General features: G+C 44.0%; 1 protein-coding gene across 2 annotated transcripts in view; it reads left to right on the top strand.

Moving 5' to 3' along the window:
* The first annotated feature begins 921 nt into the window (after positions 1–921).
* HDAC4 (histone deacetylase 4) overlaps positions 922–25,724 on the top strand; it is a 270,626-nt gene continuing 245,823 nt past the window's right edge. The window contains exon 1 of one of the 2 annotated variants that reach the window (XM_074829852.1): positions 922–1,026. The gene's annotated coding sequence lies outside the window, so the exon portion shown is untranslated. Of the gene's footprint in view, positions 1,027–1,628; positions 1,692–25,724 lie in introns of those variants that run through there. The other variant, XM_074829853.1, reaches the window with a different exon arrangement.

Raw genomic sequence — 25,724 nt, 5'->3', positions numbered from 1 at the left:
ACAACCCCTTCTGTGAAGAAATACTTCCTAATATCTAGTCTAAACCTTCCCTGGCGCAACTTGAGGCCATTACCTCTTGTCTTACTGCTCATTACTTGGTTCAAGAGACTCATCCCCCCTCTCTGCACCTTCCTTTCAGGGAGTTGAGGAGGGCGATGAGGTCTCCCCTCAGCCTCCTCTTCTCCAAACTAAACACCCCCAGTTCCCTCAGCTGCTCCTCATTAATCCAGATTTGAGTTTTTCTCTCTGTTACATTTCCACCTCTTAGTAGATACAGGTGAAACTGTGGAGGAAACTAGGAAGCAGTGGGTCAAGGAGAAACAGGGGGCAAGAAAAGTTTGCCGCGCTCGCATGACTTTCTCGGAACAGCCTCTCAGCACTGCTCTGAAGTCTCCTCACTTCATGCCGGTCCATAAAAACACGCAGTTTGTTCTTGGCCGCGAGGTGCCGGTCACCAGATGGGAGGGGACAGTGCTAAGCAAAGGCTCCATCACACCCTACGGCTGTCGGATGCTGAACTCAAGCTGGCAAGTGAGGGTCCCCGCCTGCCTGGGCCCCCAAGGCTGAGGGGGCACGGCCTGCCCGGGGACCTCCGAGACCCACACCCCGCTTGGTGCTCCTAGCCCGGCACAGGCTGGGCTCCTCCGCCGCTCCCTGAGGGGCCGCGGGCCCAGGGCCGACATGGCGGACACCGGCCTGAGCCCCCCGGGCCGCGCCGTCGCCTAGGCGATGGGCCGCGCGCCACGAGGCGGGGCGGGGGGTCAGGGCGGAGCCTGATTGGTTCCCTTCCCCCGCCGGGATGGCGAGTGGCGCGGGGGGAGAGAAAAGAGGGAGCCGCGGCTATAAATAAACCGCGCGTCCTGATTGGCCGGGGAGAAAAATGGTCGCACCACGTGACTCTCCATCTAAAAATTCCAAGATGGCGGATCCCGTCACGGGCTGAGTCCGTTGGTGGCGCGCGCGCCGCGGTGTCCGCGCCGGGGCCATCGCCGCACCGGCTTCGCCGCCTCGCCCGCCGCCGCCCAGGTCAGTACGCGGCGTCCCGCCGCCTCCCCGCGCCGCGCCGGCCCCGCCGCTGCGCCCGCCTGCCCGCGGCGCGGCCCCTTTAAGGCCGCGCGCTTTTCTGCCCGCCGGCTTTTAATTGCGGCGGGGGCCTCTCCCGGCCGCCAGGTTCTTAAAGGGATCGGCGGCGCGCGGCTGTTTTTTCGCTGTGCTCCGACCGTGAAGCGCGGAGGGTTCCGGAGGGGGAGGTGATGGGCAGTTCCCGGCACCAATCGGATTCGTCCGTGCGGCCGTGGCGGGTGGATTTGAGCCACTCGGTGGCTCCTGCCGCGTGCTGATTGGGCGGCCCGCTCGGCGGGGCGGGGCCACCGCGCGCCATCACTCGGCATGGGCGTAGCGGCGCGGTGGGCGGACCGGGGAGGGGGAGGCGTGACGGGCAGCGCTCCCGCCCATTCAGCGCGCCGGGGCTCCCCGCCGCTCGCGTTTTTGTGAATGAGGCGGGTGGGGCCGGCGCCGCCGCAAGTCCCGCCCCCTCCGTCGTTGGCCCCGCCCCGCTCCTCCCCTCCCGGGCGGCCGCGGCTCCTCCCCCCCCCCCTCCCGCCCCCCCCCCCAACCCTCCCCCCCCCCCGGCGAGCAGCGCCGCCGCCTCGGTGCTGCGCGGGGCTCGGCGGGGAGCGATGCGGGCAGCGGTGAGTGCCGCGGGCGGCGGCCAGGCCGGGGCGAGGGCGCGGGCCCGGGGGCGGCGAGTCGCGGGTGCTGGCCGGTGCGGCGGGGCGGGCGCGGCGGCCCTGCGGCGGGGGCGACGCCCGCGGCGGGGCCCTGCGGCGCGGAGCGGGCCGCGGCCCGGGGTCGGTTCTTCCCTCCATGCCCCCTCCTCCTCCTCCTTCCCCACCGCCCCGGGAATAACGCGCGACTTGGGGAAAGTTTCTGTCGGGGCCGTCTCCGCCCGCGGCCCCGCCGGGCTCCCCCCGCCGGAACGCGCCTCACGGCGGGCCCGGGGCTGCCTCACGGGGCAGCGGCCGCCCGGGCTGGGCCACGGAGGTCGCCCCGACCCCCGGGGCACCGACCTCTTCCTCAAAAAGAAAAATAAAAAATCACTAAAAATGGCTTTTTTTGTAACTCGGAAGAGAAAACAAGGGGTATTCTCCTCAGCATCACCGCGCTTTTTGGAAGTCCTGAGGTAACGTCGGGCTGCAAGGGAAGATGACAGGTCCAAGCCGGGGCAGGGCTCCGTCTCCAGCCACAGACCACGGCTTCTCCCCTCCAAACCAGGCATTTTGGGCAGAGCTGGTGGTGAATAAAGTGCGTGTGTGCTGCTCCGAAATGTGAAGTGTTGGTTTGTGCAGCGCTAAATTAACAACAACAACAACAAAAAAAAAAGCTTGTAGTGCGTTCGGAGGAGCGCGAAGGGAGGTGTTGCTGAGCAGTTGTGTGTGGGTTTTGCTGCAGGAATTTATCAGGAAGGATGCTGTGCAATCCCTCGGCTCCTTAAATGTTATCTTTTGAGTGTTCGTGGCGTGGCATGACATCTTAAGCAAGCAAATGTATTTACATAACAATTATTTGCCACTATAGCTCGGTGCGGCGTACCATTTAAAGGGAAGTAAACCTGCCCTTTATTCAAAACACTTGCGTAATTGTTTTGTGCAGGCATTTCATGATAGTGGAAGATTTTATTTTTTTTTTGGGTGGTTGTTTGCCTGTCAATAGCCTGCTTTGGAAGATTTGCATAAATTAGGCTTGTCACCGCAAACGCTTGTTTTCTGGCTATAAGAGTGGATTTCGTGCTACAGGCTTGCCTGATACTCCAGACTGGATTACAGGTCTAAAAATGTTCCTGAGAAGTGGGATCTGTGTTGTAAAGGTGTGGGTGGATTCAGGATGTGAAAATCGCTTGTAAATCTGGGATGGGGCGTGCAGCTCAGGGTGGTGGAGTGGGGTATAGGCGCTCTCCAGTGTTCTCCATTTCTTCTCAACAGGGATATCCAGGCAGCTTTATTTCGTGCTTGTTTCCAACAGCTGTATTCTGTTGCCTTCATAATGCTAATTTGAGACTGAAGAGATGGAGCAAGTATTATTTTGGCCCTCCGTGCTACAGTGAATTTCATCGTTGAGTGAATAACCTTCTTGCCAATGCATTTTGATTTACTGGTATTATGTACTGTCAATAAATGGGACTTGTGCTGTATTCACTGCTGTCAAAGTGCTTTCGGTTGTTGCCAAAAGCTACCTGGAGTTAATTATCTGAATTGGACTTTTTTTAACAGCAACATTTTTAAAAGCTAAGGAGCTCTGAAGTTTATATAATAATCTGGTTCTTGGCAAGGCGGCTTTTTTTTTTTTTTTGTAATGCGGTCTGTCGTGGCACTGAGTTTTAATCGTTTATGATGTTTCCACCACTGCTGTATGGAGTTTTCAGCCTAAAAGCTGCCGTTGTCGCTCCGCAGTCTCTCTGAAACGAGTTAAGAGGGCACTGAATTAAGAAAGCTCAGCTGCTTGTATACAAATATACATCAATTACAAGGCAACAAAGTTATTGCAGAATCCTACTGTAACCATGGCAACATGTTCACTCAATTACATTTGGAAATGTAAAATGCCACCCAGTTAGAAAGAGTAAGTTTTAGCGACTGCAGATTTTCTGTATAAAATGAAATGTGTAAGACACAGCTTTCCAGGTTTATATGCTTTTCTTCATATTTGGATGGCGTGTTTTAGCATGTGCATCTGATGACTTTCCGTTGCTGATATTGAGCTGTGCCTTTGGTTGTCTGAACTGAGGGGGGGAAAAAAAAATCCCCAAATCTTTAAATCTTTAAAATTTAACTTTGCCATCCTGTAATTTCTTTGGTTTTGCTCCAGGACTTGGCTTTAGAAAAGCGGACAGATTAGAAAATGCACAAAATGCATTTTGAAAATGACCTCAGAATACCAGAGGAATTTGTCACTTACTTAATGGGATGGAGGCATGAAAGAAAACCATAGGTATGGCATGAAAGCTTTTATTCCCTTGGGAGGAAATGTTTGTTGAGCAGTCTGTGGTCGTGTAGTGCCATCTTCAACAGATTATCCTAAAGCAGAAGAAAACTGGCAGGTGTGAGTGACCGAACTTGTGGTCAGCACCAGGAAGTTCTCAAGAAGCCCAGGGAGCGTCCATCGGCCCCAGGTTAGGAGATAGCAGGCCCAGTACACCACTGTCCTGATGTGCGATGCAGGTGAACTCCCTACTGGAAGTTAGTGTCATTTATTGCTTGCTTTTTGATGGTGACTTCCTAGCAAAAAGAGTAAAACAGAAAAAATAGTTTCTTGCATATGTTAATCTTTGAGTTGGTCAAGACACAACTTTCTGATTTGCTGGGCTCATGTTTTCACAGGCAGCGTCCCATTAATGCGGAAAGGGGAAAACCAACAATACGCTTAAAAAGAGTTGTGTTGTTTTTTTTTTTTTTTCAGCTAGGAGTGTTTACAGACACCTGGAGATTGATGAACTTCGGAAGAAGTTATGTAGTAACAGGGGCTGTTAAGAGTCATTTAGGTGGATGCAGATTGCAGTGGGTTGTCTTGAAGTAATGCATTTTGCCCAGATCTTCAGGGGCTTGAACTCCAGGCTGCCTCCTGAACCTTTGGAGTATCTGGATTGGAAAAGATTTGCAGGTCCTGTGGACCTGTGTTAGATTACGGTTAGTTTTGGAAGGAAGCTCTGTCCAACCTGTCAGGTTTTTCTGTTTTCGCCCTGAGCAGATAAGTTTGTCTGCCTTGTGGTTTGCATGCTCCTCAAAAGAAACAGCTTGAGCAAAGGGTGACTTTCTGCTCCCATGGTGAGTGCTCGTTTTTCTCTTTGCCTTCTGCGGTGGGCAGAGGTGGAAGCACAGGAGCTGCCTGTTTATAGACTGCTGAAAAGGTGGAGTTGATCTCGGTCTGCAACCTTAAATCACATGTTGAACTGCAAGGGTGAAGAGTAGGATTTGTTAAAAATAAAGGTTAAAATTGAGCAGGAGTCCATGGTTTTAGATTACATTGCCCTCTTAATCTTTCTTTGAAATGGCTTCGTGCTTTCTGGGGAGTAGACTTTTTAAAGGCATCTTAAGGTGTATCTGTGATTCAGAAACTTGGTGCAATGCCTGAAACTTGCCCTCTAGGATCATTTGTAGGTTTCAAATCTAAGGAAGCTACAGGCTTTCTATACACGAACGTGCCCAAACACATTTGAAACAAAGTGTTGAGACAAAAACTTGCCACCAAGTACATAGTATGTGATAGGATCAAATATTCTAGGCCAGATTTCTTTCATCTTCCAGAGCTGAGAATAGGCAAGAGCTTTTAAAATGGTTTGCTCACAAATGTGCTTATCAAATAACTGTGCTAAAAGGAGTTAGTATGTTGAGTGTGTCTTAAAACTTGCTGTGCAGCCTTACCTTAAGGAGGACAAACTGACAATTTCATGTAGGACATTTATGTTCATGGTCAGCTGAATGTTGTGCATGCTCCACTGAAAGACTACTGTCGTCTTTTCTTGGCGCTTCTGGATTGCTTGAAGTGTTTCTGTAATGCTTGTATGCCATGCTGAACCTTTGTAAGGTCACAGTAACTACTCCTCGTGTTTTCTCAAGGATAGCATCGTTTGTCTGGGTTAAGGAGCGTAAGTGCGTGCAGATGTGATGCTCTCTTCAGGGCTTGAAAACCTGAATGCTCACTGCCCAGCTGTGCCAACTTAATCTTGGGGTTAAAACATTTCTTTGGTGTCCTCTTCCAGTTAAAGAAGTGATTGTGTTACATTCCTTGGCATTGTATATATTTGTATTTACTGGAAGGAAATACTCCTTGGCATTGTGTGTGTGTGTGTGTGTATGTATAATATAAAACCTCAAATGCTTGGGACCATATTTTTACCTGCATCTATGGTTGAGTACACACGATAATATTACCAGAATACTTTATTTGCTGAATAGTTTCTGTTGATAACTTGTTCCAAATGGGAAAGCTTGTCACAAACCATGGAGAAATATTAACTGAGCATGTTACTTGGACACTGGTAATGGCATTTATTAAATACTTGCCAAGTATTTTTGACTTTTTTTGATGACTTCTTTGGTGGTATCATCTTCTACTTCATTGCTCCTCCAGTTCACCTTTGGCTTGTTTCCAGCTATCCTGTTGCTTTTCTGTGATCTTTTCTAATCCTGCTGCCCAGTCAACAAGTCCAGCCATTGGATTTAAGTTTTATCAGACTCCTCCTGGTATCCTTTGCGTTTGTGCTTTTGTAAAAATGCGTTTTACTCCACAGAGAAGCTCAAGGATGTGTCTTTCACTGAATTCAAAATTGCTTTTCAGTTTTGAGTCCACTTCCCTGATGGATAACTTCTTTTTTCCATTTACCTCTGCTTCAAGGTTCCCCAGGTCCAAGCAAATGAAAGGAACCTGGTTCTCTTCAGCTTGCTTGCTGATCTCAGAAGTCTGGGTAGGGGGGAAAAAACACATGAAAATATGTCGTTTTGCCTCAAATTGTTTAAGCTGAGAAACAGCAGAAATGCTAAAACTGTCTGCTTTAGTAATTAGAAATGTGGCAATATTGTTACCTAGTAAAAGAGGTAAATAGTCTTCTAAAAAATTGAAGTAAAAGCTGTGTGTGGTGAGGGAGGAAATGCGTCTTAGCATTTTGATTTGGTATAGATTGTCTCTTACATATATCCAAGTCCCTGGATGGGGTAACTCCCCAGACCGCTCTAGTAATTAATGCCACTTGCATTTTGATTGTTATGCAGAAAACTGAAGTGGGCCAGGTTTACTTTATCCTGCAGTGGACCATGTTGATAAGGCAATATATAACAGATGATTCATGAAGTGATGCTTGTCACTGCCAGGACTGCTTGAATAGCAAGCAGATTTTGGGCAATGCTTCTTCACCAGAAAGACTTGGGCAGTTTAAACGGAGAGGAGCAGGAGAGACAAATATGCACTGTATTTCTGGCTCTCTTAAAGGAGTTGCTTCACGAAATTTAAAAGTTGGGGGAGGAAGGGAAATGGGTGGAATAAGGGGGGTAGAGAAGCAGGAAAGCGCACAGAGGCTCCATGATGATGTTGAAAAAGGGAACAATTGGGAAAAGACTATAAAATCTCTTGGAAAGCTTCTGTGGTTTTCCCTTTGCAAGGAAATACAGCTTGGCTTTCCTCTGTAAAAATTCGGTCATTTTTTTCATGGCATTCATTACTAGACACATCTTGATCAACTTCATTTTTTTTCCTTTATGTTTTCCTATCAGATATTATCTTGGAAAAGTTTGATTAAAATTTGCTTCAAACTACCACCTACTAGTGCAGAGGAATGTGTGTTAACTTGTGGGCACGCTTAGCCATCTGCCCTCACCAAGTGATTGAACCTTTGTTCCTCGTACAAGAGGTATTTAAAAACCAGAAAGCTGCAGTTTGAGAGTTGGGTCTTAGGCTAATAAGAAACCTCTTTCTAGTTTGGTCAAGATTCGGTTGTGTTTTTTTGTTTGTTTTTTCCCCGCTTTTTTTTTTTTTTTTTTTTCTCCTAAGAGTCCTTTGAGACATCCATTTAGTTTGGTTGAGGACCAGAAAGGATCCGGAGAGGTGTTGGGAGGAGCTGGAGGCGATGTGTGCAGCTAATGTGGCTTATCCAAGGTCTGAGGAAGGAAGAGCTACTTTCTTTGGGGCATCATTATAGTAATTTAGACAAATCCTTAGGATATGACTAAGTGTTGCTCTGGCAGCGTGTTGCCCACGAGGTGATGATGTCTAGGAAAACATTCAGCAAGTTTTTCAGCTCTCCGCGTTGCAGATGTGACTTGCTGAAACGGCAAATTGAAGACCCTGCCTTGGGTACAATCTGGCTGTCACGTCTGGGTTTGTTGATGTGTTCACTCTCTTGTTTTCTTTCAAGTTTGATCTCCTGTAGACCATTCCTGGACGTGTGTATCTGTACATTTTATAGCAAGCCAGTAAACTGTTGGATGAAGAATTGTCTTTTAGGGGTTTTGGGTTCTGCAGTCATAGGATAAAATAATTTATCGGAGATTAACATCTCAGATTGGGTGCTAGCAGCGTAGCAATATATTGTTTTAAATGATCTTTTTAAGTGTGTCACTCTTTCATTCTGGTGAACACTGACATCCAATTGAACTTAACTCCATTTATCTTTTACGAGTAGTGAAGAATTTTGGTATTTCACACATAGGAAATAATTCACTTTATTAATTTTTCTGAAGAACTGGTGCTTTAATGAGGTGTCTGTCAGTAAGACTTAATTACCGGTAAATTCTGTGAACATTAGTATACTGTGACTTGTTCTATGTAAAATCAAATTTCATTTGTCAAACGCACAAGATAGCATTGGTTTGCTGTTGTAATTTGCGTTAATTTAAGTTTGAGAAATAGCAGTTATTCATAACTGGCCCGTCACTAGTACTGGTGCGCAGGATTTTGCAGGGTGTTGTACTTGCCTGAACTGGTGCTGCCTTGTTCTCGCTGCGATTGTGCGAGGACACTGGTAGTAAGGTGTAGCATCGCAGCTGTGTCTGTACTAATGTCTTTGAGCATTTCGTGTTGAATAAGCAGTTATTCAAATTTGCTTTTCAGGATTAAAGGTAGATGAGCACATTATGCTGTTCCCCCTTCCCCTAGTGTTTTCCAAGTTGTCTTCCCATTTGAGTTCTCATTTTAATTCACTAAAAACCTGTAGTTTTCACATTATCTCTAGTCAGTTAACACACTTCTGCTGTGTTGCATTTTCCTAATATGCTAAAATAGCTTATGTTGCTCAGTTGAAAAATGCTCAAGCTAGTTCTGGTGTTGTGTTGACAAAACTTTCCATCTTATATGCATCACTTGAAGAAAAGGATCTAAAATTTAAGCCTGAAACAGCGAATTAATTGTTGTATGCTGTTCCCAACAAGTATTCAGAAAGGGAGTGTTATTCAGAGTATTAGGAAAGTTACATTTTTTCCCCATGGGAGCTACAGTTACCTAGTTTTTGTTAGTGTATGTTCTGGATTCTGTTAAAATCCTGAATACAGGTAGTTCTTGCAGTTGAGCAAAAAAAAATGGCCTGCCTTCTTGCTGCAGGTTTGTGTAAAATGTGGAGCAGTGGGATATACTTTTCTGCTCAAATAATATGCGTGTAAGTGGAGTGTTAAGTGACAAAAGTTTTACAGTGATGAGGATTCTGAAAAATGGAATAGTCTTGAGTTTTAACTGTGGAGCTTGGTAGCTCAGGGCGGTGAGAAGGGAAAACTCTTTGCTCTGGAAACAGAGCGGCAGCGGGGCAGACGTTTGCAAATGCTGGCTAATTTGGAAGGAGGTGGGATGAGATAGAAGACGGGCTCTTGGCCTTGACTTTGAGTGCAGTGGCTCAAACTGCAAACAACTAAGGATGTAAAGGCTGTTTAATTCCCAAGGACCAGCGGAAAGGGAAGACCCGTGGTGCACACTGTCCTGCATGAGGGGTCTTGGAGAATTTGTAGGTAAAACTGAGCTTTCCTGCAGGCTGGATTATATTTTAGAGCACTGCATAGGTGGAACTTGTTTCTTTGAATGAAAAAAGCTGGCTGGCTTCTCCAGCCAGCATAGACTTTAAAAAAAATTAAAAAATGCTGTACCTAGTACTTCGGTTGAGTCTGGAGGAGACTTCTCTGAGTCATGGTGTGTGGACACGGTAGCAGGACTGACACAGAGGTTGGCTTCTTGCAGCACAGCGGGCTGTGCATCCTGCTGGGAAGCCTGGCTTGTTTCTTTAGTCTGTTTGGGGAAAAAGGGAAGCACAGGTATCTTTCTGGAATATCTCAGAAGATATTGGGTCATCTTTCACATGGAGGTCTTGTTGGAAGGAATGAATGATGGCAGCTTTTATAAAACTGCAGAGGGCAAGAAAGCAGGAAGGTGCAGTCTCGTGCTGCCTTGTGCCACCTTCCCAAGGAGACGATGCAGTTTGAGTGTGGTTTGTGTTGCCGTAGTGTCTTCAGGGTCAGTGAAAGAAATGGCTCCCTACCATGCCAGCAGGATCCTTGCTGGGTTGATGCTAAGCACAGCCCTTTCTTGTTCCATGTGCAAAGCAGAAAGCCTGGTCTGTCGCTGCTGCTTTCTGCTGTTAGTCAACAAACCAACCCTTGGATTTCTGTAAACCTTACCTCTGCTGTAGGTGGTGATTACTGTCACAAATTAATTGAAGTTATCCAAGTGTAGTTCTGTTGCTGCGGCTCTTATTCAGCAGCACTGTGGTGGAGCAAGGCCCGGATGTGTTTGGTAGTGAGTATGCTCAAAACTTTTGTGTCTTGTCTTCATTCCGTGAGGGAGAGGAAGGGAAAGCAAGATGAAGAGGCCACACACGTGCAGCTATGTTTGAATCTAGTGTTAGATACCCCGCTGAGTAACCGCTTCTTCCAGTGGACTGGAACAGAAATTGGCTACCGTGATCTGCATTTGCATTTTATTTTTTCCTCACTTGATGTAAATGAGCCTCCTAAAATAATTTTCCAGATGGATTCTGTTGTGCACTTCACCTACCCAAGACTGATTTTCTGTTTGAATCAAATGGCAATGCTTTGGTTGGGAGAAAATTTTATTATATATTTTCCCCAACTCTTACCTGCTGTCAGATCCTGGTGGAGGCTGAAGGATGCTGTTGAGTGAAGACTGCCTCTCACAGGATTTTTTTTTAGCCTGCAAGCATGATCAAAGGAGGAGGGAGAGGACTAGAAGTGAGCAGCAGGGTATTTATTCTGATTGCACGTGGTAGGTATCGTACGCTTTGTTGGGAGCTGTACTCACCTATTTTCTATTGGGTTTTTCTTCATCTCTGTACAGAAGTCAGTGCTTTGCACCGCACTGAAGACAGGCTACTGCCTCATCTGCTCCCTGTGCCTTGAATGGAGCATGTGAGGATGGTCTTAATCATAATTATGAATGAAATCTTAGCATTAGGAAAACAAACTTCTCGCTTGAAGTGCCGCAAAAACTATGAATTTGTGACAGAGAATGGTAATCTGCATTTTTACATTATAAATTGTCAAACCTAGCATAATGCACGAGAGCTGGATACTTCTGGATCAGTAGATTAAAAAGGCTTATGTTGATGCACATATTGATGTGATCTTGGGGCAAAGTGTAGCTCTGTTATTTGCTACAGTATACCTCGAAGAAGAGGGCCCTGTAAGTTGAAATCTTGCTCGTGAGTACATGTTGTGAATTGTTGACAACAGAAAAGACTTTATGCAATTTTATGAGCAATCCATGCTGGTTTTGGGTGGATTTACACAGACTACGTGGTCTTGTTTGCCTCTGTGGCTGTATGTGGGTATCCTTTGCTGATGTTTCCTATACTAGGTTATGCTTTGTAAACAGTAATAGGTGATGGTGGTACCTGATAAATTTGATTGTTGTGTCTGGTCTGTGGCACTGCGAGTGTAAAGATTGCTGGTGGTGTGTTTATTGGTGGGGATCAAATCCTTCTCAGTGCAGAAAGTTTACACACGCGTGAAAAAACAAAGCACGATCTGTTCTTTTGGTGGAGAAGTGAATGGTATGAATCCCTTCTGGGCAATATTGGGCTGATCTTTGTGAACTGGCTGGTAGCCTGGAGGCGACGGTGTGGGGCAATTGGGAAGGTGCAGCAGTGAGTGCCCAGGGTTTGACAGTGGGCCTGGATGGCAGACATGTAGCTAGTACCAATTTTCTGTGACCATCAGACTAAAGTGTCCTTATGTCAATTATCGACAGTATTAGCAATCTCAGCTGAATTCAGTTTGGCACTGAAAGTGTGCTGCTTCTGGTCTTTGCTATAAAAATGCCGGTCTAAAAATAAACTGACGTACAGGGATGCTGAAAGCAGGGGAGCAAATGAAGAACTTGTGCACAGAACATAAGGCAGAGCGCTTGACTGATTTACGGAGATGGCATCACAGAGTAATGCTGACCGTGGCGTGAGTGAGGTCCAGGCAGGAAAGTTTTGCACAAGGTAATAGTTCCATTGTAAGAGGAGAAGGAAGTAAGAAAACTGAGACTCTGAGATAGACATCGACCTCTTCAGTAAGCTTGCCGGCGGCTGGACTGCCACACTTCAAAGGGTATGCGTCATAAAAGCCCAAATAGCAATTGGGTGAGGAATATTATACTCCAGATATGAAATCCTGTAGTGTAACAGCAAAGCCAGGCTGTTCTTTTGCAGGTCCTGTTAGAAATTGAAGTTAGGACTGCATAGGCAGTATAAAAAAAATTGCGTTCATGTTTAATTAGGTATTGATCTCATTTAAAATGACAGAAAACCCAAGCAACTTGAGACACAGTCGTCTAATGCTAGAAATGAGAGCATCTGCTTTGCACAGGGCTTATCACCCCTCCTCATGAGAAGGATATCCAGTTATTGTATACTTTCCATTCCTAGATCTTCCCAAGTGCCATTATGAATGACATTCCCCACATTCTTTCCTTTGCTGGAAGGAGCTGATCAAGCCGGGAGGTTGGGAGGCACACTGGAAGCTGAGAGATAGCCTAACGAACTAGAGCCTGAGCTTTCTCTTCACTCCTCTGAGGATATTCCCACTGTGGTACCCTCCTAATCTGAGGAGTTTGGTATGGACATCTGATGCTCCGTGCTGCCTTTTTGCCCCAGTAAGAAAATTCTTCAGCGTCTGCATTCACTAGAGCAACTTTAAAGAGGAGCAAGTTAGGCTATATTTAAATAAAAGAAAAAAATAAAAGGCAGCATATTCTTGGCAATAATTTAGACTTCTGCTGTAAACTGTCTACATTCCCTGGGGGATGAGGTCTCCTTTTGTGAAAATCTGTTCTGGATTCAGTATGTTTGACAATTTCTCTGTATGACTACCTTCAGTTTTTCATTTCGGTGGTGTAAATGAGCAGACTAATGTGTGTGCTTCTAAGTACTGAGATTGTTGCTTTTTTTTAAAAAAAAAAAAAAATCAAAATAACCTCTTAAGTATACCGGGGACTGATGAGGCTTGCATTCCTAGTATTGCAACACAAGGTGTTCTCTATTCTAGACTGTAAATATTTATCTCTTGTCAAAGCAGAGCAGTTACTATTGGGAACTGATCTGGCATGCAAAAAGGTTTTCCTTAAGGAATTTGTTTCCTTTTATTTACAGTGTTATCATATATTTAAATTCCAGGGCCTCAGTGTATAGCTCTGAGGCTCGTTCTTAACACTGGCAACAAAAATCTAAATTATCACAGCCTTTGAATACGGATAAGTGAATTCTGAGCATATGCTGTAGCCAACCAACAAGTGTGGGTGTGAAATTCAAGCAAACATAGGAAAAGGTACTAATGTTTTCCTGCAGCTACAGGAGGACTATGAAATGAGAAGGATCGCAAGCCGTGTCACCGGGTGCTTTCTGGGCAGCAGGGAATTAGCTTCCAGTGCGGTGCTTGGGGTGCCTGCGATGGAAAGAGCACAGGCATTTTCACGGTCTGGCATTTTGCAGTTGCTTGTCTCTTCCCCTCCTCTTCGTGGGGCTCTTCTCTCCTAGAGCAGGCCCTCACGAACTCTTCCTGTCTCTCCGTTTAGCCTCCGTGCCAGCAAACATGCTTTGTCATAACCTTCCTTCAGGAGCTTCAGTGCTGTGAGTTTTGCCGAGTGATCTCTTGTTAAATTGCTGTCTGTTATGTTTACCACAGGTATGGAGAGATCTAGAGATGGTTTCCTGCAAGTGGTAATATCTGAATCCTCATTGCTGGCTACAAGTCCTGCTTTTGGAGAGTCGTAGGTTGCTTTAACCTCTCTGCAGTGGCTTACATTTCTGGGTAAATTGTTTCTGTTGGTTGTGCCATATTCAGCCTGGAAAGGTCTGATTTTTTTTCTTTTTTACATCTTCCTGGCTTTTGTACATAGTTATTTTTTGATACTGGCAAGTGCTGAAGTTCTCCGTGCTTGTTAGGTAGCTGACTTCCCCATGTACTTCATCTCAGAAGAGAAGCCAAGGGCTGTCAAGCAGGTGTCCTAGATGGAGTACTTTTTTTTTTTTTTTTTTCCTCTTTTAGGAAACAGACTCACTGAATGAAGTTACTGAAGCTGAGTTCAGTCGCTGCTGTAGTATGGAAGAGCTGCTTTTGCTCTTGCTTATAAATGTGCAAAATGCTTGTCTCAGGCTATATCCAAAACTGGCCTTTGAACTTGTGTCTCTGATTCAGAGGTGATAGGCAGATAAAATGAAGTGAAAATAACAAGAAATGCTCTGGTGTTTTCATATGTATACATTTTTTTCACATGAATATATTTCATATATATAAAATGATTTATATATTTCATATTTTCATGTATATACATTTCTGCTTGGTGTGTGTCTCAAAACTTTGAGGACAACAAACGGATGTCCAAGCGTTGCCTTTTTGAAGCAGCTCTCCTGAGTTTATCATCTACTATCAAGTCACGTAAATGTCAGTTCTTGTTCTGTAATATCTGTCTTCAAGGATGCATGGTCAATACAGCCTTTATTTTCTCCTCTCTCTGAAATCTTGTGTGAAATTTGCTGTTTGTGGCTTCAGGGCAACAAGCTCTTTTCTGGTTTGTGGAAAGGTTTGTAACTGGTAATTGATGCAGCTTTGTCAGGGTGGCTTATGGCTTTATGCAGAGTCTTTTTTATTAGAGTGCTAAATTAGAGTGCTAAAAGGTAAATGTCCAAAGTGATTCATAAATACTGGCGTTTTCAAAGTGAAGACATTTTTTGCATAGAAACCTTTGTTCAGTGTTTCCTTGAATGAGAAATAAAGCTGTCTTGGTCGAAGGGAACTGTTCTGATTGTTTCTGTGCTGGACTTGTCTCTTGCTTTAATGCAATATATTCTAGCAGAATTGAAGTTGGTTTTGAATGTTACTGGCTTTTTGCACTCTTGGTAGAAATGGCTGCTTATTTGTACACTTACTGGCTTCTGTGCATCTAGATATGTCAGCAGCCTCTGCTCCTTTTCGCTTGATCTTAATCTCCCCATTCCATTTCAGGAAAAAATGATAATAATCTCCTTCTCCCCTGCTCCAGCCTCGGAGTGTGCTTTGCGTGCACGGTGTTTTGAGGTAACAGGGAGTCACGTTTGTTTTGCAGTGGCTGTGTACTGTTGTTTGAATTTAAAACTGGTGCTGAAATGTAAATTTTCGGAGACGACTAAAATCCAAAGGGGCTATTTGTCTTTTGCAGTGCACCGTAGCTAGCTTTGCATTTTCACTGACTTCTTACAGAAAGAGACCGCAGTGTTAGCTAGCGGTGGTTGCTAGTGTTGGCTCTCAGGCCGCTTTTTTTCTTTTGGCATAATGTAATTTAGTAATCATTATATTCATGGTAACACAGATTCATCCAGATTAACATTTAAAATCAACAAAACCAAAGATTTTGAAAGTGTCTTGCATTCCTTCCTGCTCATTTATTTTAGAGTCTTCCAAGTAGCAGGTGATAAAGCGAAAGGAGATTCTGCACAGCAGAGCTTTGGTGGCTAAGGGCAGCTCATCTTGAAAGCCAAGCAATTCCTCCTGGTGTGGTAGCTGTGGAACTTAGCGTGAAGGTTTCAGGAAGATATTTAGGAGCATGCAAAGGTGCAAAATCCCAAAACCCAGAGGGGTGAAGAAAAGACCCTGAAGTTTGGGCTATGGTGTTTTAGAAATGGAGGGTGAAGGCTGGAGAAGGACAAAACTCAGGTTTAAATTACTTTGCTTGATTCCTACCCTGAAAGAGGAATGTCTCACAGGGAAGAATATTGTGTCTATGCTGCTTAGTGTGTAAAGCCATAAATGGCAGCATAAATTTTAATCTAGATCATAGAAAGTTAACAGAATGTGAATCCTTGCATATCTAAGCTAGGGCTCTAAGGCTTCCTTGAGGATGCTGACTTTCTCTTTTCAACTGGCGACTGACAGTGTTTCAAAACCTACCTTAAAAAAAACCAACCCATGTCAGATACTGTATCAGTCCTTGAAATATGTCCCAGTTTTTGTGGCTTTACAATCCAGTTTTCTTACTTCAAGGGACAATTCCAATTTGTCTTGCTGTGTTCGTGTTGTGCAAACAGACAAAATGGGCTGTATAGAATGTGGTGTAAATCAAAAAGTAAATGGAGCTTTTCCTTCGCTCTGAGTTAAATAACAGCCCTGGTGTTAGAAGCAACACCTGGTAAGTAAACTCTCAAAAGTTTGATGGCTGTTGTCTTGCTAAAGGTAACCTGTAAGTACTCTTTAAAGGTTTTGTCCTTTCTTGCTTTGACGGTGTTATAAAACAAATAAATAAATAAAAAAACAAGCCCAAACCCCCTCAAGAATAATAATGTCAGTTGTTCCTTTCTTGCTTTTCTTGCTTGTCAGTGTCAAGCTTGAAATATTTGACCAAGGATTCTAGTACTTTTTAATGACCAACATCACTTTTTAATAATTTAACCCTGCTTAGAAGGAAGGGTACCACACAGGAATTTACATTTTTCTGGTGATTGAATTAAATTTTCTATTACGGCTGTGTTTGTGGCTCAAGAGTGTGACTTGTAATTTAAAAATAGAACAAGTGGAAAACCTGGAACCCCTGTGAATGTAAAGGCATATGTTTCCTTTAGCTTCCCATGGGGATTGTCGCCTGTTTGGTTACCATCAGACTTGTGCTTTGGCAGATAAAGTCTCAGCAGCTTTGGCGCTGGGGGACTGAGGAGCATGGCCAGGACTGCCCCGCATCCCGAGGGGTGACCCTTTGTGCTTCATGCAGGACCTGGGAGCGGCGGGATGGGCGCTGGGGAGCTGGCTGGGCTGCTGGCATTCCCTCAGCATGAAAGCAGTGTGCTTTAGCAAAGGGGGTTCCAAAGGGGGAGAAAAAATCACAACTAACTAGCATGTCGCATATCATTTAAAGAAAAAAAATTCTAGCTACCATTTAAAGTTCTTTACATGGCAAAAATAACCGGTGACTTAGCTTTTAGTACTCCATCAGTTAACTGAATTTCAGTGTTTGACTGCCAGCTCTGTCGTGCTTTTACAGGTGTATGTCAGCATCACTTTTCATAAGTGTATGATGAGGGAAGAAAAGGTTTTCCCAACAAATAAAAACGTTATATTGCACTTTAAAGGCAAAGTTTTTTTGGTTTTTTTTTTTCTGTTCAGTGAAGTATCCTTTATGCTCGCATGTAAAATTTGTGTTTAGGTGTTGCCCTGGTTAAGATCCTTTGAGTAAGAAGACATGCAAATACATAAATGCACTACAGTTATACACTGTAACACATTTTTATTGGCTGTAGGAAAAGGGGCACATTAAAAGAAGAAATGGAAGAGTGACACCACAGGTTCTTTAGGACCGAGGTCTGGATTACTGCATTGCTGAGGGAAGTGCAGTGTTTTGGTAACAGTATTAGCATTCAGTGTAAGGCAGTAGTAGTAAAACATACAAAAATGTAAACTTTGGATCCCATGATGCTAGCTTTTGTGGGTGAGGGCATGCTGTTGTCTGAGCTGGGCAACAGCCAGAGTCAAGGGTGCTTATGTGAGGTCTGCACACTTTCCTGCAGTGTGATTTTGACAAGCACAGCCCTGTTTCTGTGGGGCAGGCTCGTGGGATATGGAGTTTAGGAGCAAAAAGGGGTGTGTGTATGAATGGTGGTAGTTGGCAGTTGGTTCCTGCCAGTAGCGTAATAAGGTTGCATTAATAGGTGTTTTTTGTAGGGGGTGTGTGTCATTCTAGATTTAGAAAATGGCATCGGATTGTTCTCAAATGAAATAAGTTTCTGAAGGTTGACAGTGAGTGTTTAAGCCACTTAACTGGGGCATGAAAAAGTGTCTTGAAGAACCGAGCTAAGTGGCTCTTCCCAGAGAGTGTGGCTGGACAAGGCTGGGTGAGGAGGCATGGGTGCATAGGGGGACCCTTCTGTCTGTCTGGGAGGTGAGCTCATCTGCTGGATACGGAGGGATGGAGGTGGTGGAGCAGGGCTGAGATCTTCAGCGGGTGAGCTAGTCCAGCCTCTGAAGCAGTGGGAGAGTCCAGGGGGTAGTTTGCATCACGCTGTGTGAATCTTAACTGATTTTAGTCTGTGCTGTTAGCATGATAACGCTTGTTGGGTGATGTTTTTTTTTTTTCCCTGTGCCAAAAAAAAAATTGGGTATCCGTGTCACAGATTAAAATGCACAAACTGTTTGTGGCGACCTTGAGGCATGTTTCTTTCCAAGAGCATGATAAAGGTCAGAACTTGAAAATCACGGTGGTAGTAGGTGGGAATGGCAGCATGGTTAGCATTGTGCAGTGAGCACAGAGTATTTGAGAACATGCATAATTAAGTTTCTGGTTAAACTTAATGCTGGTTAAAACTAGCGTTGCAGTGTAGTCCGTTCCAAAAGACACTTGGGGAAATGTTTTACTAGACAAAAGAATTGGACGAGTTATGTGACAGGGTTGCTTTAGTGTTCAGACTAAATTTTTTTTTCTCTTGGTAATCAGATAGCATTCAATTAAAAAAAAAAATAGACTAACCTTAAACAATGTTTGTTCTTTAAAAAAAGTCAATATTCTTTTTCCAAGTTAATGAAGTAATTAACAGTGATTGATGACACATGTACTCAGCTATTTTATGCTGGTAGACCAGATGGGTTAGGCACAGCTAGTGACCAGTAATTTTGATTCTTTGTCAGAAGGAACAAGAAGTTCAGATGTGGGCTGTAACAGCTGAAGTACATGAATAGAAGAGGTAGATGTTTTTCTCTTTGCCTTTCCCTACCTATGTATGAGGATTTGAAAAACAACCTCAGGTAAAGAATTGTGGGTTGTTCATTTATAGCAGTTGAGAAAGCTGAGCTAGAGTGAAAATGTGGTTGGCAAGCTGAAGGTTTTCAGTTGTTTCCCAAAACTAATTACATCAAGGTGTCGGTATCCTTTTTTCGTCTATGTTGGGCTGTTCTGAAAGGGAAAGGAAGATTGTGTGTGTATACAAGCAGGTGAAGAAAATAAGACTGTTTGAAAGCTGCGTTATTGAGCAAGTCTACAGAAAAATGGTGACTGGATCTGCGAACTTTCTATCGTGATCCGATTTTTTTTTTTCCCCCCCCCTTGGTGTGTGCTGCGCTAGCAGCATGGAGGGAGAGGATTTGGTGAATATCTTTGGTACAGCACTCTGAATATGGGTGTCAGCAAAGTAGAGAGATCTCAGTGCTGCTGAAATGCTTTAACGGGACTTCAGTGATACAATGGTAAGTTTTAAAATGTTGGGATACGTTACAGGTTGCTGAAACTTTAACTTGCACGAATTAGAGGGGGATCTTAATATGTTGTTGAAGTGTTGTGTTTAGATCATGGGCATTGATAACAAGCTTCAGCTGTTCTGAAGTTTGCATGGGAATGCTTCAGTCAGTGAGATGAGCTTGCTGTCTGCCAGTCCCACAAACTCTTCCTGGCGCTGAAAACGTTATTAGGGGTGTTTTGATTAAAAAGAATATACCATTTTTTATCACTTCTCAGTCAAGTATTTAAAAGGAGTTTTGATTTTTGTGCTTCTGAGTGGTGATCTACACGGAAGGAATGAAGAACTGAGACGGACGTTGTCCATAAACTCTCAGTATTCATATACCTTCTGTCAAGCGCTGCTTTTGGCTGTCTGATTTGAACTCTGCATTTCAAATGCAGAAATACTAGCATGGAGGAAAAACATGGCATGGGGGAGGAAGAGGGCTTCAGAAAAAACCCAACATGGTAGATTTTTATAGGTAACTGCCCAATTTGTACCGACTCCTGCAAGGCTTCAGTAGCAGCTGGAACAGGCTCCCGAGGCAGACTTTTATCCTTTCTCCCTCCCACGCGGATCCATCTGTGAGACTGCTTGTTCTTGCTGCTCTTGCTGAGAAACTGGATCAAGCTCAGAAGCATCCTGCTCTTTCAGACCCTCTGCCAGAGTCTTGCTAGTCAAGGAGGGCTCTGTAATCCTGCGAATCTACATATTCCCAGGTTTTACACACAGTCAGTTGCATTTCTGAATGTGCAGCTCTTCTATGAGCTGTTTTCCTGCTTGACTCTAAAAAATTTTTCCAAGCTGTTGACCACTTTAAATTGGAGCTCCCACAGAGTGAACATGAGGTGGTATTTCCAGATTTGCTCGGGTTCCTGAAGATGATCTTTTGTTCAGAGTCTTGGATCACACATCAGAGGATTTGGGCCCAATCATTATCCACTTGGTTGTTCCCGAAGCTTTGGTTTTTGCTTCTGGGTGTATTTGAGATACTTGCAGTGCTGCTTCGACAGCAGTACTTGTTGAGGTCTAAAAATAGAGGCGATATCAGCAGATCCCCTCTTTGGCTACCCAGTAGTATTACTATTGGTGTGAAATCTGTGGAAGTAGAAATAATATTAATGCTCTTGTGTACCCCTAGCAATGATGAAGGCTCATAGAAACTTTTGGGGCTTCATGGGTGTTTACCAGAAGATTTAAGTTTTTCCTTTTTAAGACATGCCAGCACCTTCAGCTTTCGAAGCAGCTGTAACTGTTGATCAAAGTGGTGATTTGCAGAAGTGCCTATAGATGGTACCATGAGGGACTTTGTGCAGAATATGCAAAAAGCATATTCTTCCAAGTAGCCCTTGGTTTAAAGCTTAGTGAGGAAACCTTGCAGTCTTCTACTAGGGGCAAGCTCTAATAGTGGCAGGTATGTGTTAGTTTAACATTGAAATGGGTGAAAAGGTGTTCACTTCTACTGAAATATCAGTGTCCCCTGTGTTTTCAGTTTGGGCTAGTGTCTCAGCATTTGGATTTACACAACTAAAGTGTAAGGGCTGCCACCAGAGATCGGTTTGAGACGCTGACTTGACTTTGAAACACAACTGAGAAGAGCCTGGGAAAGGCAGCCTTACTTAAGAAATCTGCATGCCATGGATGTTAGTAGTGGAGTGTTTCTTGACAATAAGAAGCAAAGGCATATGAAACTGTAGAAACCAATTTTTCTTGATTATTTTTATTGAGAATTTGTTAGACATAATTAGATTAATTATTTCTATATAGGTTTGCTACCCTTGAGTTGCTGTGGATTAGTTCTGTGTTAATGAAGTTAGCTCACAATTAATAGTGTCTTGCCATTTGTGGCTGTTGTTCATTTTGTTTTCTTTTAATGTCTGATGGTGACTTCAGTGCATGTATATAGCACTGCTTATATTGCAAAGGCTTGCTTAACGAGCCACTGCCTGAAATAATAGCAGGATTGCTCCAAAAGCGACTTCCAGGGACTGTCTAGCAATGTATTACAGGCTTCCCTGAAGGAACTGCGTAAATACAGAGTAGGTATCGGTTATTCTTGAAGTCTTAATGCACATATACTGTAATTTAACACTTAGGACAAATGTGGTTAGAGATTGAATCTCTTTCTGAACGTTATACCATACAAAACCTGTCACAAAGTGAAAATGTTTAGTGTGAGCGTATAAGCAATAAATCTTCACAGCGTGTATTTGAAAGTGGAGGTTTAAGGGAGAGGCGGAAACACAATATTTGTTCTACTCTAGGCTGTCATCTGAGAATAGCATTTGTAATGGCTGGCATTGAAATGTCAGCATTTGCTAAACAAATATACTGTGTTTTAATTCCATGAAGTACTGGATAATGCTTCTGTATTTCTTAGATCGTTAGTACATTTGATTCATTGTGGTGAGCTTTTGATCATAAAAGGTAAGTACCTCTGGTTTTGCTACTGCGAGATAAGAGTATGGAAACAACAAGTTTAGCAAAGATGGGATGCTCTAGTGATAAGGACCAGACTGGTCAGCCTGGATCTGTACTAACTGTGACATGTATGTACGTACCTAGTACGCTGTTGGTGAGAAGCTATTTGTAACAGCTGTATTAAGTTGGGTTTTCTGTTTAATTATTAGTTATACAGTTCTAACTGTTATGAAGGCTTCAGGTACTCAAACTGATTTTGCTCTCTGTTCTTCTTCCATGTGGATACCTGAGTGCTGTGTAGATACTTCCACTTGCCAGTTCACTTGAGTATTTTTCTTTAACTTAATGCAGGTGTACTCACCACTTGCGTAGAAACTAATTTAAGAGTTTGGTATGTGATTTCAGTACAATATAAAAATTTATAAGGAGTAAACTTAATATTTCTCAAGATGGGACTGTCATGTCAGTGTAGGACAAAGCAGAGTTGAGTTGATTTGGTGACTGTAGGTTGGTGTGTAGGTGGGCTTTTGTCTTTTAAAGGTACTTGATTGCCATGTTCTCCAGCAGCATCCAAGATGATGCACCTTCGGAGGCGTTTCACAACAAGACATGCATGTGGTGACACTTCTCTGAAACACTCTCCTGACTTGTCTCATGGATTTCCTGGTTTTGTGCAGAAGCACTTGGTGTTTGACCTCTTTTCTAAGATTTGTCCATTTGCTTTTGGAATTCAGGAAAACTTTTGCTTGTTCCAGCACCCTGAGTCAAGACTTTTGTAGTGCATCTAAGAAGGAGCCTGTAATGCTCTCTGCTTCAGCTTGCCACCTGAAGTATCTTTTCTGATACCTTCCCTCCCTTCTGTGTCCACCCAACCTGTCTCCCAGAAAAAGAATGGGAAAAACTTCTTGCTCTGAAAGAAATAGATGGAAAACAGAGCGATTGGTGACTTCTCTATATTAAGGATATTACAGTGATGCAGAACCACGATTAAGTCATCTCTGTCTTGGCTGAAGACTTATCTGCTTCACCTGTATGAGGAATTTGTACCACACTTCTGATAATTTTTTTTCTTGCCCTTCTGAAACTCTTATACTATGTACTTGGAAATTGAAGTGTCTAGATTTACACAAAATATTAATGATTTTGGAGGAACAGGGCTAATACAGCAGTGAATTTGGTGTTTTATTTTTATTTTCTATTACTGTCATGGTATTCTAGTTGCTGTTCTGTCCACAGCTGAGTGTTAGGCTGATGGTATATTTTACAGTGCAACCTGTTACTCCTACAATATGTGTTTAGAGATAGAAACACTGTCTTCAGAGTCTTAAAACTCTTTGAGAGGATGTCTGATGATGTTTGAGGCTTGCAAATATGTTTTCTGAGAGGTCTGTTTTGAGTATCGTTGAAACTGTAGGAAAACCAGCACTTCTGGAAGTGGGCAATGCCTGTGGAATTTGGTCTCCCAGGACAGAATCAGTAAAGCTGTATCCTGCTTGAGAAGCAGGAGTTGAAGTGATGTTGTTGAAGGGTTGTGTTGGTCCTCAGGACTGTCGGCACTGTTTTTGTCATCTTTCAAAGTGGTGGCTCTGGAGACACAGTTCCTGGAGGGACAGATCAGCCTGGGAGACAGTTTCACACTGCCTTTGCTCTAAATAAAGATGCAGTAAATCATTTTGTGGTCACAGTAAATTATTATATTTTTCAAACAGCTATATACCTCTTCCTTGACCCCTCCTCCTTTCATATATAGATACTATATTGGCAGTATTTTATAAACAACCCCTGAAAAGCAAAGGCAGCCTCTTTTTTTTTTTTTTGCCTCTGGGTAAAGTTCAGGATCTGTTGTTAAAGGAGAGATTTAATCAATAAGCTCCAACAGAGGCACTGCCTCTCATTAGATCTGTGAGGCTGTGCAAAGCACATGCGTTTTATTTGCAGGCTGCATGCTATGAGTAGGAATCCAAGCAAGCATCAGGACGGTGTTGTCATCACCTTACGTGGAGCACATGGGATTAAATGTAGTGCTGTTTGCCTGTTAATGCAGCAAGGGATCTAATACATTGGTAGATTTTGGGGGGGAAAAATAAAGAAAAATTATTACTGGTATTTAATCTGCAGTGTCAGGCAGAAGGATCGATGATAATGCTTTTTGGAAGATGGATGTTTCCATGGCTTTTGGAGACCAAACCCAGCAGTGTTGGAGCGCTGCTGAAGAAGTGCCAGGGTACGGAAGGCATTCTCCTTGCATCCCTTCTGCTGCTGTCTTTGCAGCGCTGGCTTTCTTGTCCTGCTACTTCTGCAAAGCTTTTAACATTCAGGGGTCTGAAAGGCAGAGCGGCTTTCTCTGAACCTAGAAATAAACTTCAAAGCACAGCGATGGGTATAGTAGGTGTATGACTTACACCATATTTTGATGCATTGGGTCAGCAGGCAGTTAATTTTGTTTAACTGAGGTTTTCAAGTGATCTCATCAGCTGGCTGGAATGTTGCTGTCTTGGGGTGTTGATGGTAGGCACCTGAGAGGGCCTGCAGATTGAGCTAGGTCATGGATAGCTGGCTATCCTGAAGCAACCAGGCTGACTTGGCTTAAAACAGTCTTGAAACTTCACCCTTAGGCCAAGATTTTTATCTTGGCTGAAGTACAGTAGCAATTTAAGCTCTGAAAAATAGAGCTTTGTAAATAAAGCTCTATCATAACTTTAATTACTGGTTACTGCACATCTGTACTTGTGACTATTAAAGAGGCACATCTGGAATGGGATGGGAAGGGGAAGGTGAACATTCATACTGTCAAAACACTTGTATGGTGGAACTGTAGGATTCCTGTTACTTATTATTAAAAAAATACTTTCAGTAGCTGCAAAATTTATGGAAATAGACTTGGAAGACTGTGGGATTATTTAGATTTCCTAGTTCAGATGCAATTCTGTCTCTTACTGGTTGGCTAGATGCTCAGTGGTGAAAAAGTGGCCTTGGAAAGTGTGTGGAAGGAATAGTGCAGAGCTGAGTTGTGGAGCTGTCGTGTGTGTGGTTTGGGGGGGCAAGCTGGTCATGGAGTTGGAGAGAAAGAAGGTGAGGGACCTTCTGTTCAAACAGTTTTGTGTTTAGAGCCATACGCTTTCTCCCTATACACATTATTCCTGTATATAGGTGGTTTGTTGCCACATGTGATGACGCAGCCTGTTGATGAATTTTCCACTGTTTTCTTTGTAGCTTTTTGAAGAAGCAGTTGAAGTCTCATGAAAGTATTTTAATCAGACCCATCAGTTCCTTGACATGAATGATGAAAGGTCTGCCTGCCGTACTGCTGAGGACCAAGCGTGCTGTGTGATGTACTCACTGGTAGGAGATGAATAAGTAAAGAATTAAAATGACCAATAGTGCCTTTAATCTAGGAAGGGTGTATAGTTAGGGATGGTGGTTTGTTGAGGCACCAAAACAGCTGAGAAACAAGGGGTTTTTGCTGAGGCTGCAGCCCCTCAGTCTGTCTCTTGCTGCGTGGTGACTGTAGATATGGAGGTGCCTTATCAGCTGGTGACAAGAAGGTGACAGCACACTCGGGCTGTGGCTACCTCCTGAACCAGGGATGTGATGAGGATATAGCTGCAGTTGTACCAGTCTACATGGTTTTAGGGAGTGTGTACTCCTAGGCATACCCTGGTAGAAGTAGGCTGAAATAGATAGGCCTTAATTTGCCCTTTGTACTCCTATTCCAGAGTTTTTTGAAGATCCAGCAGGTACCAGACTGAACAATTCTGAGAGGCAGGAAGCTTGATCATAGCAGTCCTATTTGCTACACCTGATTAAGTAAGTGTGTGTTTTATGCACCTGCTTGTTTTAGCCTACAATTCTGCTCAGCCTTTCTGCCCTGTAGTCTGAAACACGTGGTGCCATCCACCATCTTGTGTGCGGATGCTCTTCGGCTGCCCTTTGCTCTGTGCCTAGGGAAGGACTCCATGTGAAGTGCCAAAGCCAGCGTGGTCAGTATGCCACTGCTTTTTGTTTGCCAAGAAAATTCACCTAGCCGGCAGGAAGTCCTGGGGCTCGCTTGGAGACAACAGGTAGGCTACATGAAATGCTCCCGTGGCAGCAGCAGTCCATC

Source organism: Strix aluco, chromosome 6 (assembly GCF_031877795.1).
Source record: "Strix aluco isolate bStrAlu1 chromosome 6, bStrAlu1.hap1, whole genome shotgun sequence".
Taxonomy (NCBI): Eukaryota; Metazoa; Chordata; class Aves; order Strigiformes; family Strigidae; genus Strix; species Strix aluco.
The sequence above is the reverse complement of the archived record's forward strand: the minus strand, read 5'-3'. Positions and strand labels throughout refer to the sequence as shown.